The 22,209-nt window shown below is 27.7% G+C and overlaps 1 protein-coding gene across 1 annotated transcript in view; it reads left to right on the top strand.

Moving 5' to 3' along the window:
* The window catches only part of LOC129968252 (gonadotropin-releasing hormone receptor-like), a 192,909-nt gene that overhangs the window by 130,413 nt on the left and 40,287 nt on the right, over positions 1-22,209 (top strand). The gene's annotated exons all lie outside the window — the stretch shown is intronic.

The raw sequence follows: 22,209 nt of genomic DNA, 5'->3' as shown, positions 1-22,209 counted from the left end.
TTAAAGAACAGAAAACAGAATAAATAAAAAGATTTGGATCACAAGTTCTTCAGGAATTTTAAAATTCTAAAGTAACATATTTTTATATATAATTTTATCAAAATCTAGCAATATTATAAAGAAGTGAAGACAAAATGTAATCTGATGAAGTAAATTCATAAAAATTCATTGTAGCTTAAATATATTATAAATTTTATTAACGATTAAATTTACTTTAATTATTTCTATCACAAACAATTTGCAGTTTCGTTTTATCTTCTATATTTTGTTTATAAATTTAATAAAGTAAATAATTAAAAATGCTATGAAAAGTTAAACGATGCCTTCTTAAAAAACGAATCTCAGTTAATATAAGCTAGAATATTCTCATTTCTAGTAAAATAATAAATATATTGATTATATAAAAATTAGAATATTTATTCTTAGAAATCGTAAATAATAATAGAAAATTATTTTCTTCATGATGAAATTTTATATGATAATTTGGAATATGTGTATATATATATATATATTTTTAAAATTTCGTTTTGGGACACTCATACTATTTCATCGCAAAGCAAAATAAAAAAAAAACACTTATGAAGGTAATTTCATGATTAATTAATTTCAACTTTGCTTCTTTTGATGTTATTTTCGAAACTATTATTAGTAAAATCGAAAGAAAAAAAAATCTGAAACTTTCATTAAATTGTGTTTTTGGTCGTTACTTCCAAAAAAGGAATGTTACTTTCCCTGTTTAAAACTAAACAAAAAAAATTGAAAAGCTTCTAAAAAATAACTCAAGGAGCTATAGTGACTAAGTAGAATTTTGCGTTAAAAAGCTTTTGAATATTTCAAGAATATTGAGTTTTGCTGAACAGTCATGTAAAATTATCAAGTCATGGTAGTAATATGTGCCTTAAATATTTTTAATTTAACAATTTGGTTTTAATTATAATTTATTTTTAATTATTTTAAGACAACAAATAATTCAGATTAATAATAAACTAAAATTATACATAAAATCTAATTTTTACTCGAAGGAATGAAATATTTTCTAAAAGTGAAATAAACAATAATTTTAATAAACAATACTTTTTGTTTAAATTTGAAAATATTTGTCTTTGGATAAACTGCATTAATTGAATTTAAATTAACGGCTCAATCTTACCTGCCTATTACATCAACGGGATAATAACAATGCTTGTAATAGAAAGAAAAATGTGCATTTGACTAACAATTTTAATTATGGAATTACTAATTACGTATGTAATTCTTGACACTTTTGGCAATCAGCTAGTTCGTCGAAAATATTTTTTTTTGTATCCAAATAAGTCCATTATGAGTGGTTTTATATTCATGGTTTCCACTTGGAAGTATTTTCAAGCCTCAAATTGTGCCGTAAATTAATTCTGCTTAATTTAATAACCTTACACCTGTTCTGTTCATTGTGTGCATGAACCATTCTAATAGAATCGAGTCTCATGTCAGCATAGCACTTTCAAAGAAAGTTGTTGGGTCCGTCTATCTTTTAACATTCGTTAATTAATTTCTTATTCACCGTGTAAACATCAAAACTCGGGCGAGGCTTCTATAGTTGAAGCAAAACTCAGTACACCTATTAGTCTTGGATGTCCTTTAATAGTCTTTTTAGATAGCAAACAAAAGAAAAATTATGACTGAAAATCCAAAATGAACAAATGATAAATTGAAAACAACTTTAAATCAAATGTTGTTATGAAAACAATAAAAAGTACGAACTTATGGTTTAATATTTAATATTCCTTTTAATTGTCTTTTTAGATGTCTCGTAAAAGAAAAATAATTTCTTAAAAAGTAAAATGGACAAATGACAAACTTAAAACAGCTATAAAGCAAATTTGGATGAGAAGTCAATTGAAAGTACAGTCTTATTATTTAATATTCTAAATATCTTTCTGAAAACAAATTTCACTTGAGAGCTAGTTACTTTCGTCGATTAAGACTTCACAGATGATAAAAATTTAGAATTTTCCATAAATGATGAAGATTTCAAAAAAAAAAGGATTCATGTGATGACAACCTGGTAATGATGCATTTGATGGGTATTTTTCCTCAAAAGTCTTTGAAATTGATACGATATCAGGAGAATATGGCGCAGATAAAATGTGGTCCTAATGCATTTTCTGTTGAAAATGAACCCATTTGCATGAGTTTAAATCTTCGGAGAATTATAAATGTGACTTTTTTCAGGCATAAAAGTTTTACTGATGATTATGAAAATGTAAATTATCCTTAAATAAATTTTTCATGTCTAAGGAATATGAAAAACAAGTTTAATTTATCTTTATATTTATAAAAACAATGATATAGCAATATAGTATAAGCTTAACTGATAGTTATTACTTCTGATAACATCTGAAATTATTTGCTTATAATCCACGAATGGTATCATTATCCTTAAAAAATGGTGGAATTACACCAGTGCCGAGGTAATCACGCCACTAAATTAAATTTTTGAAAATTTATTTTTAAATTATGTCCAAAATGCTTTCAATATTTATTTACAGTTCAATGAATAAAAAACTATAAATATATTGAACCATCTTATTTAAATTTATATTTTATATAATATTTTTCTTTAATCCGGCATGATTTCCTATAAACTCCTATATAAATTTTTAAAACTTTTATTTTAAAACTTTAACCCATGATGCAAAATTTATTTTTAACAAACGTAAAACAAATCACATTAAATAAAAATGCTAAAAACATTTAACGAAATCGTCTGGAGATGAAATACATCTCTGATATGAAACTTTTGAAAACAAAGTTAAATGTCACAAAAATCGTTTGCTTGAAAAAGAGTATGAAAAGAAAGAAGATTAATGAATGAATCTGGGATGATTAATGATTTATAAATTGGTTCCGGATGTTTCTGATATTTTCCTGTATTATATTGATCTGTGGACTGTAGAATAATTTATTTTTTTTAAGATTGATTTCGTTGCTTAATAGTCTTGGTAACCAAAACCACTTCAAAGTAGCAAAAGTGAAATAATAATTCTTTTATAAATTTCCACTGAAAAATATTTTTTATTATTCATAAATATCTTTATGAATTTCTAAAATTAAAGTTTCTTGTATTTATTGGATGTCTAAAAACAATAAAGTAATATTAAATTAATATATTCCTGACATTAAATAAATCTGTAAATATTTCGCACCATTATTTTAAAATCTATTTTAAATTTAAATGTACCGATTATTAAAATCAGAATAATTTCTGTTTAAATCACTTTTACTAGATCATTTAATTGTTTGGTTTCTTTTTTATTTCAAATACTTAACAGATAATTTCTTTCAACAAAAAAAGAACAATCAAGTGATTTTTAAATATATCTCTTGTTTATATTCTTTCAAATTCTTTTCAATTAAAAATAACAATATTATATTTTACAAAAGTTACTAAAATGACTTGAAACTACAATTAAAACTGAAACGTATTGCTCTGTAAGAAGGAGCTTAAAGTTTCTAACCAGAGTATTGTTTTCGACCATGTATTTTCGCCTGAGCAATAAATATTTAATGGCATTAAACATAACCCAATTAGGGAACTAATCCCTTGAAGCTACTGAACTAATTCCGTAGCTAACTTGACATCAACTTAACCTCGATCCGCTTATTTTACTAATTAGCATTGTAAGTTTAGCTTACATGATTGTTAAATTAAAATTTAACTTGGAGTTTTAAAATGATGGTTGTTTTATTCGTAATCTTTAAATAATATGTTCTTTTGTTGCGTCAAATTTTAATAAAGAATCCATATAAATTTCTAGAAGATATTTAATTGCACATGAATATTTTTAGGTTCTATATTTTACTCTCAAAATCTTGAAGACCCAGGGTCGCTCAGCAGTTTTTTTAATCGTGTTTTTTCAAAGAAAATATTTAGATACGAATCTCATACTCATTACATATGAATATTTTTCAATCTTACTTAGATATGAACTGGTCACTGAAATAAAAAAAAATCATTAATGCACTTCATTTAACATGTTATTCGAAACAATTTGATATACCTACTACAAAATTCAATTTACGGTTTATCTAGAAAGACTTATATTTTTGAATTTACCCTCAGTTTCATCATGGTGAAATCGGATTCGAGATGGCGCTATATGAGCATGAGAACAGATAGAAGAGTTCCTCGTAACAAATTATAAGATAAAACATTTCTGCACATTTTGCAAATGCGTTTTAGTAATTCTAAAATAGCTTAATTTAATTTTTTAATAAATTTGCTAAAGTACTAGCGAAGTACCAATGCTATTTGTTAAATTGTTTAGCAAAAGAATTTTTTTTTCCCAAATCATGTAAATTTTAAACATTTTTTATTATATATGTTTCTATAGGATAGTTCTGATTGAAATAATATCTGTTGGTTTTAGAAACTGAATCATTTTTTTAAATATATCGAGTTAATTTAGTTTAATTCAGTTTAGCTAAAATTAGTGTCTTTTTAAAGATTTCTGAGTGCTATTGTCGCAAAAGGAAGACCTGCACATAGTCGGTGCGGGTCAGAGGTAAAGTAAGCGCTAGAAAAGCATAAGGTTGGTGGGTTCGAATCCCAGCCAAGTCGTATTAATTTAAAGGTTGAACTTTAATTTGTATTTCTCAATATTTATTTGTTAATGTTCTAGAAGCTTCTAGAAATTTCTATAACCTTTTTTATAATTCTAGTTTATTCTGTAAAGATATAAATTCTGAGTTCCACAAGCAATGGAGTCAGTTCTTCGTCTGCATGTTACGAGTTGCTTAAAGCTAATAAACTTGACATAGTGTTACTTTGTGACTTGTTATTCTTTGCATCTTCGTGACACTATTTTGAAGGGGAGTACGCAATTCTAAGCTTTAATCATATGAAAAGCCCAACTGCGGAACTAGTATCGCTTTTTTAACTTCCGAACCAAATCATAAATTGTATATTTACCTCTCATTATAGTCTGAATATGCATTAGGCTCTGTAAATAAATCTTTCAGGGAATCGTCTAGAGTCTAAAACTCTGCTGTCAAAACTCTTACAAAATAATAGAGGAAAACATTCATATAATTTCTTTGCGTCGTGTTTATTTTGCTTCAAATAATGTAAATTTACAATCAATTATTTTCGCACTCATTAAGATTTGTTTGTTATCCCCTAGTTCTTTGGTGTTCTGTACTAATTCCTCAAAATTACCTTTCTGAAAGTATAGCAGCTTTTTTAAATCATGATGATTCACACGACGCGGATATTTTTTCCCTTGTTGTAAGGTGCACGATCCCAAAATAAATCGATTTGAATCACTTCACCTGATGTGAATCATATGAACACAAATGGGTTTGTTAAGCAGTAACAGTAGTTTCTCCTAAGTATGATTTGTTATCAAGATTAGAATGTCAGTTTCACTCATTGTTTAGAGATACTCAGCGATTAAATTTCTGTAGTATAACGTTAACAGTGTGGTGTGTGTAATCTGATTTCTATATAATCAGAAGACCCAGCAGGATAATAAACAACATATTTATTCAAGAAATATAAAGAATTAATTCAAATAAAAAATATCATACTATTCTTTCTAGACTCACGATATGTATGCCATACGTACTACGATATAATCACCTGTTTTAGAAATACTATATATTAAACCTAATAATGTAAGAAAGAACTCACGGAGTACTTGAACTCAATGACTCTCAATCTCCGAATATAACTACTGAATGGAGGAAACGACATTACAATATGACTGAAGTGTATTGCAAATACGGCAGTGCCTTGGAAAATGTATGACACATAATATAAAAAATAAGGTAGTTAAGTACTAATAGTATACTGAACGTATCGTAATGTTCTCCCCTCTATTTTGTCACACTTACAAAATTATCTTCATAATTTAGTAAAAAATAATTAGCTTACATTTTGAATATTTTCCTCGTGACTAATTGTGTCCAAAATTGGATATGGATCCACTATTCCCTTATGAAGTGAGCATACCAATTTCATTTATCTAATTTGTTATATTTGGAGTTATCATCATATTTGCATATACTCATATGCACACAGATAAACAGATAGATAATTTATCCATTGATGGATTCATTCCAAATTAAAATGAAGCGATACAGTTCGGATGTTAAATTCTGCTCATGTATCTTGATGCAACTCATGAGTAATCATCCTCTAACGCACGTGTCTTTCCGATGAATTTTCTCCCAAATTTGATAAAAACCTATGCTTTCGATTAAAAGATTGTATACTAAATTCCATAATTTGTCAGGTTGCGTCTTTACACATTTTTATTTAACATCATATGCTTCATGTTTGTAAATATGGAGTTTTGTAATAAGTTCTTCACTCTCACCATAATATGTTTACATTGATTGTTGTAATCTCAGTTTTGACTTCGAAAGATTAATCGCATGTGCTTTCTTCCGTATATAAATTGTCTTTGAATAACATAACACCCCATTCATTTCTCACTTCCTAAACATTTCATCTTTAAAATGAACATAAAATCAAACTTTCCAAGCAATATATATATATATATATGTGTGTGTGTGTGTGTGTGTGTGTGTGTGTGTGTGTGTGTGTGTGTGTGGGTGTGGGTGGGTGTGTTCATTTCTGAGAATCAGCTATTATATATTCCCTGGAAAGGAAATAAATAATTCAAGACTCAAGATTTTTATGTTTATGACAGCAGTCTCTAGTTAATTGGCTGATATTTCAATATCCATTTACTTTTTGCAACGCTATTTGTTTAAAAACATCGTCAAGGAGAGACAATGGAAGGCATTATAAAGTGGTAAGAAAAAAATAAAAACAAGTTTTACACTAAGCTGTATGACCTGAAGCAATTTTCATCAAGCATATGCAAATAACTACTTTTACTATCAGGAATAACATAAAATTTATGCTAATTTAGCTATTGTGTAATTTTTTCAGGTAATTTCTGTCATGAATGAATTTCAGTTATAGTATTGTGTTTTCCTAATTCACCCGAGGATTTTTTTTGTTTTTGTTTCCATTGCTTTTTTCAGTCATAATTTGTATTCTTCTAGAAGTAAGTTTAAACACGCATATAGCAAGGAACTCCCGCACTGTGTGTGTGTGTGTGTGTGTGTGTGTGTGTGTGTGTGTGTGTGTGTGTGTGTGTGTGTGTGTGTGTGTGTGTGTGTGTGTGTGTGTGTGTGTGTGTGTGTGTGTGTGTGTGTGTGTGTGTGTGTGTGTTTAATGATATTTTAAAATCTAATTTAAATTTAATTGATTTCCTAATTTTTAACTCCATTCAGCACATGTCAACTTCATTCTAAAAATATTCTCTTATTTCCTGATACTATTCCACTTTTTCTATTTAATTAATTCAAGAGGAGATTTGTAAAAATGCTTTCGTTAGCGATTCCTACGCTCCGAGTGAAAGAATAAAATATTGTTGATATAAACAAATTCTTCCAAAAGATCCCTATGTTTCCCTTATCAGAATCGACGCGTGTGAGAAATCCTTATCAGAATCTTAATAGTATATTAGCAATGTGAAAACTATTTTCCCTCTTTTTTACCTTCTTCTGCTTTTGTATCGCGCTGTGAGCGGATGTGCCTTGTCCGCGCCTCTTGTACATAAACATGCCATCCGGGAGAGAATAAATCGAACTTAAGAATTCAAAGTGTTTTTCCTATCTTCGTTATGCCTTCTGCTTCAAAAATATGCTTATATATTCATTTATTAGAACGCTTGCGAACTCTAAATATCTGACTCAATATGAATACTATTGTACTATTGTATACAAAGTGGATGTCAAGTAGAGTAGAGTCATAGTAGATAAATAAAAGTAAATAATTTTAGTAAGTAAATAAAAAAAATAATAATTTAAAGCAAAAAAAAGAAGTTATATTGCTCAATTTACAAAAAGAGGGGCCTCTGGACCATAGGGCTTCAGTTTCGAAACCTGATTCCAAGGGATTTTTCATATAGACAGACTTTCTATACATTAAATCTGACGTTGTGGACCAAGCTCTTCTCATTGGTGTGATGCGGAACTTTGGAAAAAAATGTATCTACTTAGGTGGAGTCCCCATTATCTGAGCAGGATCCCAAATCACTAAGTCCATCCAAAATTTGCCAATTGCTTTTCAAAATCGGACATTAATTTAATCAAGCTACATTAAGCAAAATTACTTGCTTAAAAGATAGAAATTATCACCTCATGTTTAATAAAGGCTTTTTTTTTTTCAGAACAACCGGAAAATGAAAGAGAATAAATAATGTTTATAAAAATTTCAAAAAGTGAGTTTTAAAACTTTGTTTCAGACAGTGAGTCAGAAAATTTTATATAGTCAAAAATTCAATTTAGTTGAAATGTACTCGCCTATACCTCTTCATTTCGCCAATGCAGCCAATACCAAAAGCAAAATAATTGATAAATTTAACAATCTCCTCGAACAATTATTTGCTTTTGGCATAGCTATAAATTCCGCAATCGAATTTTTTTTTTTTTTTTTGGTAATTGCTCAATAATTTTTATTTTGAAATTTAAAATTGGTTTCCCGCATATTTAAATTAATATTTTTTATTAACAAAATAAATATTTTTGTCTTTTTGGATTACTCTTTTATACGGCTCTGATTGCAAATCATCAAAAATATGAATTACATTCCGTAAAATATATGAATTTATATATGAAACGTGCATAATTTCATTCATGTTTTTATTTCACTTATCGTCATTATTTTACAGAATTATTCCATCACTATGCCATTATCATGAAATAAATCCTTATTACATAGGCATTCTTACAAATAAAATTCTTTTTTAAATAGAATAATAAAATGTATTCAATATATATTTATGATAAAATATATCTATTTTCATTTGAAATAACTTCAATCTTTTGAATAAAAATATATCGCATTCAGTGAAATAAGTTATAGCGATATTTTAATCCTACAAATCGGCGTTATTTTATGCACTTAAAATTAAAGCACAGATAAAAATATATATTGCCTTTTTACTTCCATAAATTATATTAAATAAAAGGATTTGATCCTCTCAAACCTTCTCAGATATTTGAAAAATCGATCTATGTTGCAACGATAAAAGATGCCAAATATTATAAAGTGTATATATATATATATATATATATATATATATATATATATATATATATATATATATATATATATATATATATATATATATATATATATATATATATGCAGAAAGTTAAATTTATTAAAAATGGAACATTATGAGCATCTAATTATAAATTAATTCGTGGTGAATCTTTGCTTTTATTATCTAATAAATTTTTAATAATTTTAATCAAGACAGTATACACTGATTAAATTTCAACAATTATAAAGTGTGTACGTGTTTGCATGTTGGAGTATTGGAATTCTAGAGGTAAAAATATTTGACTTTGGGAATACGTTTTCTTTTTAAATTTTAATTAATTAAATACGAAGCGAAAACAGTATTTTATGCTAGCATGAAAAAAAAATACCTTTAATCAACTGTTAATCATCATGCAGACAAAAGCTGAAGTTAAAAGCTTAAGTTAACTCATAATGGAAACTAAGCTTAGAAACGTGTATTTTTTTAACACGTGCCTGGATGAAATAAAATAAGCATGAAACGTTATATTTTCTAGAAAAAAAATACAGAAAAAAGGTTTTCTGTGATTTTTTAAGATATCTATGTAATTTATTCAATAATTCTGTAATATTTAAGGCAAACATGATTTGATTCATTTTAGATATTTGTCCTTATAAATAATTTCTAGATCGTTTGCAGAGATATGCAGATATGGTAAGAAAAATTGGCGGTATGAAGTAAATAATTGTATTTTATATAGTTTAAGGTGTACGTACACACTTGAAGATTTTTTTAAAATTTTAACTTAAAAAATCCATTTTTTTCACAGTAGGTTATTAATATATGCTTAAACTCATTTCAGTGAGAAAAAAACATATAATTCTAATTATTAATTAATTAAGTAATATTTAATGATCTAATTAGCCTATTTTTTGAAACGTGATATCTTAATTTCTAATTTGTACAGACACACAATTCTAGTTGGAAATGATGCCTAATATTAGTCTTCATGTTGTCTGCCTCAAACAAGTTTTAAAAATGTATAGTTTTTTTTAAACAATTTTTTCAGCAACAATGAATAGAAGAATAGATAGATTTTTTATAGAATAGATAGATGAATAGATTTTTTCTGTAATTTTAACTTTTAAACATGTATTAAAAATTTATTCCTATAAATATAGCTTTGATGGAGGCAAAAAACATCCGCTATTTCATACAGATTATTTTGATATATAAATAATTGCATTTGGTTCATTTCTTGTTGAGTTATGATTGTTTGAATGAAGCAACATAGTGGAAAAATATCATTCTTCATAAGATGAGTTTTAAAAACACCGTAACTAGAGTTTTTAATGAAAGCACCTGAAGAAAAATAGTTATAACTCTAGAAATATTTCGAATATTGGCAACATCTTGGTATCGTTTGAAAGCTAAAAGATCAGAGAACATTATTAAGCAATAAAAAAAATCGATATTTTGAACGATTTTTGAAGTTTTAAGTGTGTACATACACCTTAAAGCAATAAAAATTCTGAATTTTATTAATTTTTTTATGAATCCTAGGTTTTATGAATTTAATAAAATTTTCTTGCAATACTGACAAAAATGATCTACTGTTTAGCACAAAGAAACTAATTTGAGTTATGAAAATCTGAACATCACTATCTTATAAAAACAATCGTCCTTAGGCTACTCCGTTGAATGTCTGGTTGAAAATATACTTACCAGAGCCCCGAGTTTCTCCAAGCAATTTCAATATCATTAATGAATGAATTAGTTCACTAATGAAACCACCTAATTTCATCAATTTCATTCATTAATTAGTTTAGTTCATTAATAAATGAAATTGGTGATTATCCTAATGTACTGATGTTCAAAAATATTCTAATTTATTCAGATTTGGATGCAGAAGAAAATGAAACATCTTTTTTTTGGGGGGGAGGGTTAAAAGCTGAATAGTTAGGAATGTTTTTCAGAAGTGCATTTCTTGACAGAAAGGAAATAAAACATCATTATTCCGGCCATTTAAATCTAATTGAAATTAAAAACTGAAAAAGGAATTTTATGGCAAAAGCAGAAATTTTTTCATATAATTATCCTTTAAATTATTAAAAAAATATTCGTTAGTACACATAAGGCGTCAATGCCGAAGAAATATACTTACTGCACTAATGTTTAAAAAAACATGTTTCATTTTATCAAAAAAATTTGTCTTAATTGGTGTTCAATCATTCTAATCACATTTCGTTTGAAACTGAAACTCAAATTTTAGGGAAAATGTCAGAAAATTAAAATAATGCATAATATAATAAATAGAATAATGTATGGCTCCTATAATAGTATGGGTTATATAACTATCAAAATTTGAATCTTAAAAATATTTTGCTGAATAAATCATTAAGGCCAAGTTAGTTAAAGTATTTAATTCACAATTTTAGGGATCAACATCCAGTTTAACAGGTTCATCGCCAAAGACAACTAATAAAAAATAAAGTACCTAGTTCATGGAATAAAAATTAAACTATCTAATGTTTAAATCCTGCCGTTCGACTGATAAATTAAACAAAATTCAAACATAAAACAAGATATGACGAAGGTTTTATAAGTATGAGACATGGCACCTTCACAAAGACGCCGCTAGATGTGACAACAGTTTTCATAGTTTCAGTTAAGCTTCATAAATTGAATTATAGCGCTCGCTAAAATTTTGAAAAAGGTTACAGCAGCCTAAACCCTGGACTTAAGAATATACTTTCAAAATGTTAATGTCATTAATTAACGTCTGATATTAATGTCTGACAGTATAGCTAGATTCAAAATTCATTTAATACTCCTTTTTCAACTTTGCTTTTGCATTTACTACTGCAGAAGAAGATAAACTACGTGCACATCTTGTGACAATTCATTAACATATAATGTAATTCTGGAATGCTTCATACTGGAATTAATTGAGTTTGTCTGTGAGTTTGAGATGAATATACTTTCTTATATGCTAAAGATTATGAAATTTAAATTCCATTTGCTATTTTTTAATTCTACGGAACATCATTTCAAAATATTGCTCTTTTAAAAAGATTGAAGAATTCAATTAAATTCTTCATTTTTGAGGTATCAGAAAGAATGTTTTATTTTAATTGATAAGTAAAAAAAAAAAAAAAAACTTAGAATTTCAAATAACTGAAATAGCCATAAAAACTCATGTTTAGCAGAGACAGATAGATAGAGATAGAGACAGAGCCAGATATAGAGATAGGTGCTTTTTTTATTCAAAAATTAGTGTTTTTACTATTTTAATTATTAAGATTTTTTTTTTAAATTTTCATTGTTAAAAAGAATAGAAAAGTAAAAAATAATAGAAATATTTCATTTTAATGTCATATATATACTTTAAAAACTATATAGAAGTTAACAGACCACAATGTATAAATTATTTTAATAAATGAGGAATATTTTGAGTCATCATTAATCATGTTTTGTCAAATTTTCTTTGTATTTTCAATTGAAAAATTATTGCAATATATGACTAAATGATAACAATACCTGCAGTTTATTACACTTTCACAAGTTTTTGAAATAAGTATACCAAATTTTATTCTATATTATTGAATTGTTTTTGAAATATCATGTTTTCTGTGAATCAATCGTGATAAAATATTCTTCAGAAATTGTTTTTAAAAATTACTTGTTCATTAGCTAATCTAAATATACTAAACACAAATGTTATGTGGGCCGGAATAGCCTGATTGACAGGGAGTTGGATTTTCATCCCTTGGGAACACTCCGCAGCCCGAAGGCTCCCCGTGTATGTTATAGCTGGTGCACGTATAAATCTGTCTTGGCCACAAAGTCCTCCAAGTCCAGACAATACTACTTGGGTTACTAGTTAAGAGGTTATCCTTCTCTGATTCCGGTCTAAATTACAATCTGTGAATGAAATGCATGACTGAAATCCGCCTCGTGAAAAGGGTTGTGACGCGTGAGCAACTAAGTCGTACTCTTGGTCCTAGATGGCGCTGCTAAAACAAAAACATTCTTTCGGCTTAAAATCGCTGACTTCATCAGTGGGCTGGTCTATGACAAGTGCCGTAAGAAACAATAACAAATATTATTTTCAAGAAATTTTTAGAATTTTATTCTTGTATTTCTTCTCCTATTCTTTCTATTAATTAAAATAATTAATCTCTGCTGGCATAGCTACAAGCGCCTCAAATATTCTTTTGGTGAATTTTAAAATAAAAGTAAAATTACTCATCCAATTACAGTTTAAAATGTTGTTATTTCCGGCTTCATTTTCATCTGTTTTGTGCTGTCGAAATTGTTATATCTATAGTTTTATCTTACTTAAATTAAAAATGAAGACTATTTTAGAATCAACGAAGTTAGATTATATCTTTAGATTATAAAATAAAATTGAAATTTTTCAGGGGGAAAAATGCCTTTACAACCTGTCTAAAAGGTACCTTAAAAATTGTGTTGGAATCAACCACCATATATTCACTGATTATTATTCTTATTAAAATTTGTTCAATAAAATTTAGTATAACCTAAAAAGTATTTCACCAAAGCTATACAAAAACGTTTTAATCTTCCAAGGATAACGAAGACTAAAAAGTTTTAGTTCTCGAACTAAATATACAGAGGAAAAGAACTATACATACAGAGTTAAAGGAATGATTCCTCTGCTAAAAAGATGTCTGGTACTAAAAAACTATAGTAATAAAAAGAACTCTCACTGAATTATATATCTCTTAATATCTAGCTCTGAAATTCCTTCAGTTATAAAAGCTCTCATCAGTTTCTGAGATCGAATAAAAGAATAATTCATTGATAAGAATCAAACGAACTTTTACTATACGAGAGAAGAAACTGTATCATGTTTAGATAAAAAGTTCCATAGTGCATAATCTTGGAAATACATATTCATTTGAGCTATGTAGCCGGCAGTCTTATTTCCACAGTGCATTTGTCTGTCTTTAATGTTCTTGATTTTTCTCACCAAACTGAGTAGTAAAGCATTAGGCATAACTTCTTTATTGGAATTCGCAAGGAATATCTGGTTTATTCACTGTTTGTTTGTTTTTATACTATTCTATTTGGCACAGCATAGACAACATTGGTGCTGGTTCCATAAAACCCTACAACAACAACTTTACTATTCCATATAATATGAGTCAACGCTCTAAACAGACAATTCTATTCCTCAAATATCTTTCATATATTCTTTTCAAAGCTTCTAAAAATCATTTCGCCTGAAGTTTTAACTCTAGTAAACAAAAAATAGTAAACTAGTCACTGTTTATATCAGTGGCGACATGTTCATTAGGACTGCAGAACTGCAACAGTTCCTGAAGCTATTTTTAACATTGTATTTTTGTTTTTTTATCTTATTCCTTTACTATTTATGATGCTCTGCCTTTATTTTATTATAGTGAGTGTGAGTTCGAGAATTTTATACATGTATTGATTCTATTTATTTATTACTGTGAAAGTTCAAGAGTTTCTTTCTTTATTTATCTCTAACAGAGTCCAATGATCAACGAAAAAAAAAAAAGAAAGAAAGAACTATGAAACCCCGAAATAAAACGAAAAGTACATGTATTAAGCAAGACAAACCCAAATTGGCGCTAATCATCTGACTATCCATGAAATCCTACTGTTCTTGTAATTGATTGATTGATTTCAGAACTGAAATCGACATTTTCAGCCTATGATGCCTAAGTTACAATTCCATCAGAACTGCCTTGAAGCGCAGCCAATTAATCTTTTTTCTTTTTCTTATTCAATGTTCGCCTTAGGTTTCTTTGTAGGGTGTTTTTTTTTATTTATTTATTTTGATTTTTACTTTCTGAAATCGGCATCTAAATGAATTTTAGTTTAGTTTCTTTTTTCTTCAAAAGAAAACATATTTGGTTGATTGAATATTAATTTTCTTTTAATTATTCTTTTCGTTCTTTAAAAAAAAGATAATTTTCTAAACTATTATGCATGTGAAAAAATTTCTAAAGAGTGATGAATCATTATTAATTATTACATATGAAACAACATTTTAAATTTAAGAATTTCAAAAATTATATTTTTTCACTTATCACTCACTTTCTCACTTATCATAAACTTCCTCGCTTATCCTAAGTTTTCATGATAAAACTTATGATCTCACATCATAATTTTCATAACAAAACTTATTATCTCACTTATCAAAATTTTCATTATAAAACTTATGATCTCACTTATCATAATTTTCATAATAGAACTTATGATCTCACTTATCATAATTTTCATAATAAAACTTATGATCTCACTTATCATAATTTTCATAATAAAACTTATGATCTCACTTATCATAAATTTCATTATAAAACTTATGATCTCACTTATCACAATTTTCATAATAAAACTTATGATCTCACTTATCATAATTTTCATAATAAAACTTATGATCTCACTTATCATAATTTTCATAATAGAACTTATGATCTTGCATCATAATTTTCATAATAAAACTTATGATCTCACATCATAATTTTCATCATAAAACTTATGATCTCACTTATCATAATTTTCATAATAAAACTTATGATCTCACTTATAATTTTTATTCAGTTATCGTGTTTACTCACTTATAATACAAAAAGGAAAAATTCAATATTAAAAATATAGGTCGTTTTATGACGGATTTAATATTGTGCAAAAGTCTCCAAGCAGTAAAACCTAGTAGCAGCAAATGTTTCAAGCTTTCCAATTTTATTCTAAATATTGCTGATTATACAATAGTAAAGTAAAAAATGCATAATTTTTCATAATTTTATTTTATGGGGGAAATTGTCCATGGACTGTCGATGGTTTAAATTATTTATATCACTTTCTTGAAGGATTAAAAAGTTATGAAAATTCTGCAAAGCGTTTAAGGAATGCAATAGATGTAATGACGCTTGGTATTAACGATTTCATATCTTGTTTTGAAATTTAAAAATTTAAGACTACTTGTGGGTTAGTAACATTCCCTTAAATTCAAATTCTTGATAAATATTTTCGGAGCTCTGCTAATTTCTGAAAATGTTTCGCCACCAGTAGTTTATATATTAAAAACCCTTCTTTTTTGTTGGATATTTTAAATTTAAATTAATTAATAAACACAGAAATAAAAAAATAACGATACCCTAAAAATTGTTGAATTATTATTAATATATCTGAAGAAATTACTAGTTAATTATAATTTTTCTAATAATTAATGAAATAAATATCATAATACAATAGATACATAAATTAGCATCATAATAAGTTTAATTTTTTTACTGTATTATTATTTTTTAAGATTCTAGCTTACAAAATTTTCTGAAGAATATTTTCTAAAAAACGCACATAATATAGTTTTCTCAAGTAAAACTTAACACCAATTTGTTTTACAGAGAACTATTACTTTTTAATTCATAAAAATAAATGTCCAAAATTGCTTTGTTACATCAATCATTATATTCATTAAACTACCGTTCACAATTTGAGACATTTTAACATCCAATTAAGGCAATTTTCTTCAGATCTCAAAGTAATTTTGGGGGAAAGGAGGGGTCTCGCATTTGTTTAATAATGGTAAATCAACTCCCCTAGCATTCAGCCCTCGTTATTTTTTTTCTACTATTAATACTTTAGTGATGGAGATAGTTCTTTTTTTTTTATCTTTTTGTACTTTACTGTTAATGTTAAAAATCGATAAGTATAATATCTATAAAAACAATTAACATTTTTTCTCTTTTAAATACCAAATTATGCATTTTTGAACCATTAGAATTTCGAAGGAATTTCATTTTTCTTAAATTGAATGCTTTTAAAGAAATATATTGTTACGGAAGTGTTTATTTGAACTACGGTGAGAAACTCAAAATGCTCGATTACAGATTAAAAACAGCACCAAACATAGGTAGTAAAATACAGGCGAAACATACCGAAAGACAGCCTTTGCAGAAATCTACAATTCGTACGCAAGCAAAAAATCGTTACTAAATAACAAAACTGCTCAGCTAGAGAGCTAGCTCTGCGATCAATACTCAAGAAAGAGATAGTTAGTTAAATTGCTCTCATCGCTCGTTTATATTAGCTTTTCGAAAGTGCATCGAATCCTTTTGAGGGTATCCGAATTTCAGCTCCTTATAAAGTTATCGACATAATTCCTATATTTTTTTTAGATTTTTGTGGCCAAGGCCGGGAGGAGGGCATTGATATTTCATCTTTAAGAACCCATTTAAAATATCCGTAAATTCTTTTCCTCACTATTAGTCTAATTGCAAAGGTAGGGGCCATTACAGTTTTTAATAATGTATTTCATTTATGCTTAATATGATAAGGACTATCATAACGAATCTTGAATATTTTCTCAGTAAAATTTTAATAACATTCTTATATGATTATCTCCTGCTTTATACGTCATTTCCTTAACTATCGATATCTTAACTAAGACAAAAATTGGCAGTTTAACTAAATACATGCATAATATATTTGTTGACATTTTCTGAAGATCTTATATCGATGCTGTTAAATTATTTTCATTTAATGGGATACTTTGTGACGAGTGAGACATTCATTCCTTTAAATCTTTCTTGATATTCTATGAGAATTAGAAACTGTTCCCTAATAGTCTGATCTCAATATAAATAACATCTTTTTCTATTGAGTTATAAAATTTAAAATATATTTCTTTGGGATTCTATTATTTGAAGCTTCTGCCATTTAGGAATGGAATGGCAGAAAAATTTAAAATGAGGAAAACAACAAATGAGATTTAAATCTATAGCTTGAAACTTCACATCAAAATAATGTTTTAAGATTAGTTCCTTGACCTTTGCTTTACCTTTAAAATTTACTATTAATTATTCAGCAGCAATAACTGCTCAAAAACATGTATTTTATTTTCCTGCCATGAGTGTATATATAAATACAGGAACTAAAATACTAGAAATTACTGGAATAAAATCTATTTAAATAAATTTTTAAAAATTGATTCAATAAACTTCATATCGCAGATTTTTTTTTATTTTAAAATAACATAAAAATTAATTTTATTCAATAATATCAATTGAAAGTCTTTAGTAAAGACTTTAATTTATTTAAAAATCTAATTAAAGCTTTGAAAAGCTCTCTTTTTCTTTAACTATCCAACAAGCAACTATTTAACAAATTTCAAATATTTAATTTTAATGATATAAAAGTTCTACAGAATTTTTAAGCTTGCATAATGCAATTTACACATAATTAGCCAACTAATAAATATTAACATTATTATAAAAATAATCTTCTTGTATATTTAGAAATTTAACTCGTTGTTGATGTTTTATAAAGAAGTAGTTGTCCAATAGGCATTATAAATCTTTTTCTTATCAATAGCTTGCGAAAATTCTAAATAGAATAATGCGATATAAAGCAATATCATAATCATTTCGTTATTTATATTTTTATTGTTGGGTAATTGTTAAATTGTAAAAAAAATATCAATTAAAACTATATATATATATATATATATATATATATATATATATATATATATATATATATATATATATAGATAGATAGATTTGCATGTCAAATTTCATACAAAGTCTGCATGTTTCATGCACATATTGTCAGACACATTTTTTTTAAAAATATTTCAGAACCTGTATAAAATTTTCTTGATATTAGACTTAGGGATGAATTATGGCTCTATAATTATTATATTTTTTTTAGGTAAGGATAATTCAAAGCATTAACCAGCGAGATAAATGAAATTTAGTACGGTGAGGTTACACCAAAGGATCAAATTTCTAAGAAATTTTGAATAAAATCCTTGTAGTAAATATTCTTTTCGACTGTCCGTATCTTTGTATAATTTGATAATCACATAAATATCAAGGAAAACAATATTGATTTTTTCCCTCGGAATGAAACCAGAAGAATAGGTTTCTCCTTTAAGAATTTTTTTACTACAAGGGGTGTTCAAATGAAAAGATACGAAACGACAATGTGGGTATAAATGAAGACTTTATTCAAAGTATACACCATAAGCCTGAACACAACGATTCTATTGATTAACGAGCCGAAGGATTCCTTGTTCACAGAATTCTTGTCGCGTGACGAAACCCAGTCTTCACAGTGTCCTTGAGTTCGCCGTCTAAGTGACAAATTCCTCAACCACACAAGAACCATTTACTCCGATGTGTACTGTGAGGCACTCCGAAGACTACGCAAGTTCATCAAGAACAAAAGACCGGGGTTACTCACGGAGGGTGGGATTCTGCTCCATGATAACGCGCGTCCACACGTCAATATGATCACACATTGAAACTGGCCAAGTTCAAGTAGGAGTCGATGATCCATACTCCCTACAGCCCGGACATGTCGCCCTGCAATTTTCATGTGTTTGGTCCCCTGGAAAAACGTCTGAGTGGGAAGCGCTTCAACTCAAACGGTGAACTCAAGGACGTTGTGAAGGACTGGGTCTCGTCACGCCACAGGAATTCTGGGAACAAGGAATTCTTCGGCGCGTTAATCAATAGAATCGTTAATCAATGGAATCGTTGTGCTCAGGCCTATGGTGTATACTTTGAATAAAGACTTCATTTATACCCACAGTGCCGTTTCGCACCTTTTCAATTGAACACCCCTTGTATTAATAAATAGAATTACATTTATTTCTATTTACGTATTATTATTAACTTTATACTTCTTGGATTTATTATTATTTACCTACTACTTCTTATTAACAAATTATTTAACTTGCACTTCTAGGTCATTATTATTTAACACGAACAAGAGTGATGAGCATAATAACGGCAATGAAAAAAAATTATTTTAATTTAAGTTAATACTTAATAAAATTTAATTAAAAATAAATAATACTTTAACTATTTTTTAAGATTCTTTTACTATTAAAGCTTCTTCCATCATTAGATGTTAAAAACGTAATAATTAATTATTAAATAACCGAAGGCTAGTTAAAAACGTTCAATTTAATTCAAGCAGTAACTTCAATTCTGCAGCGAAGGTCTATAAGTTAGAGCACAATGACAGGACAGCCATTTTATATAGTAAATATTTCAAAAATATTCAAAATCTTATTGTTGTGTCAAGGTCATTGATATCCCCAAGCAAGTCTTGTTTTCCATTTTAAAGTTCCCATTTTCTCATGAGGAAACACAAGAGCAAAGGGATTACGGAAAGTTATGTTGCTTCGTTTCAAAATTGTGAATTAACGAAATATCGGTTTGGCGACGAAAATTGGCAAAATTAGACCAGTTGCTGAGATACAGAACTCTAGCGAAATTGTATTTTACAATATTTCTTAAAATCCACAGACAACCAAGCATGCCGTATATATGCTCATGAACATTCATACGAAATACAAATATTTAAAATTTAGTACCATGTTTGTGGCTGGCGAATTCTGTCACAGGTTTTTTCCTATAGATAATGTATAATGAAGCAAAGTTTCTTTTTTTTTTCAAAAATGGAGAAGAACCACGTCATACGCTTTTATATTAAATTGAAATTTCCGAAATTGGTCCCGTCTTTGATGCTGCGAACTCCATGACGTGTTTCCGTCACAGAAGGTGTGCACTGTGCATAGAGATGCATAATCCACGATTTTTTGAATAACAAATAGTATTTCTATTGTTATTTTTAAATATGCGTTCCAAATATCTGTTATTTCAATCATATTATTAATTAAAAATTATTACTTAATATTAAATATAAAATTTATTAATTGTAATTAATAATTTACTAATTTAATTAACGTGTGATTGAACTAATTTATCTGTTTCAGCTTACTTCTTAAATTTTATTTTCTCAAAACTATTTATTTAATTTATTTATTAGAGTGTACCATTTTCTGGAAAAGATGAGTTAAAAATATATGTCATTTCTTTAAAATGTTTACTTTAGTGCTATATTCTACCAATAGATGGCGCCCGTAGTAAACAAAGTACATGTAATCAAAGTCAATCATGTCACGAGCAATTAAAAATGATCTGTATGGAATAGTGCATCATCAAATAAGAATATCGGTCACTCCCGTAAAGTGGAGTGGTGACTTCGCACTTTCCAGTGAAGCCTCGCACTTTCCGGTGAAATCACCGCTCCGATAAATTTCAGTGATATGCAATTCAATGATACGATACGATAATTCCAATAACCGGTCCGTTCACTTTTCAATCCAATCACAGATTTCTTTCGAGAGCTTCCATTGGACAGATCGTATCGTCACCGCTCCGGCAAATTTCAGTGATATCGTATCGATTGTTAGTTTCTATCGTGATCCAAAACTTGTAATCGAAATATCATCAGTAAGATCGTATCAAGGATTTGAATCACACCCCTCTTTGAAAAGTATTGATCACTTGTATTTGTGACTTTTTGATATTGGTTACGTAATAACCGCTCTGAAAATATTCGTCATCCCTAACTGTGCAATGTTATTTTTTCATTTTTTTTTTTTTTTTGACAGTGGCGATTAATGGAGAGCAAAAGATCCTTTATGACATATCTAAACTTCCATGAGTGTTTATGTACAATGCATATTGGCGAAATCAGATCAGTTGTTGGGGCTGAAATAATAGTTTTTTTCCTAATAATTTCAAATATATAGGTGATATTTTAAAAGTTTAATTTTTTAGTGAATGAATACTATAAAATATATATGGTTATCGCGTTCTTCCAATTAACTCAGGTAGAAAAAAAGTATTTAGAAAAATTATCTAATAAATGTAGAAAAATTTTGAGATTTGCATATTTCCAAAATTTCTAATACGTAATCATTCCGTTGTCGTTATAACTTAAGATTGTTTATCAGTATCACATTGAGTCCTATCATGTTTTCCAAAACAACCAAAAGTAATTTGAGTCAGAAATAAATCAATATGGGATCAATGCGCTTTTACAAACATTAATATACGAGCGGAAACCTAGTTAATGAAAGAATAATGAGAATTCTTTGCGTAACCATCGATATTTTCCACTAACTTTTGAGACTAATACTTTTCACATAATTTCAAAACAGAGTTTCATTGTTTATTCTGAGGGAAAAAATATGTTCATGAAAATTCATTCAGATATTAAAACGATATTCTTACAAATATTCATAAGGATTTAGTGTTTA

The sequence above is a fragment of the Argiope bruennichi genome, chromosome 5 (genome assembly GCF_947563725.1).
Source record: "Argiope bruennichi chromosome 5, qqArgBrue1.1, whole genome shotgun sequence".
Classification (NCBI taxonomy): domain Eukaryota; kingdom Metazoa; phylum Arthropoda; class Arachnida; order Araneae; family Araneidae; genus Argiope; species Argiope bruennichi.
This window is presented reverse-complemented; position numbering and strand designations above follow the sequence as displayed.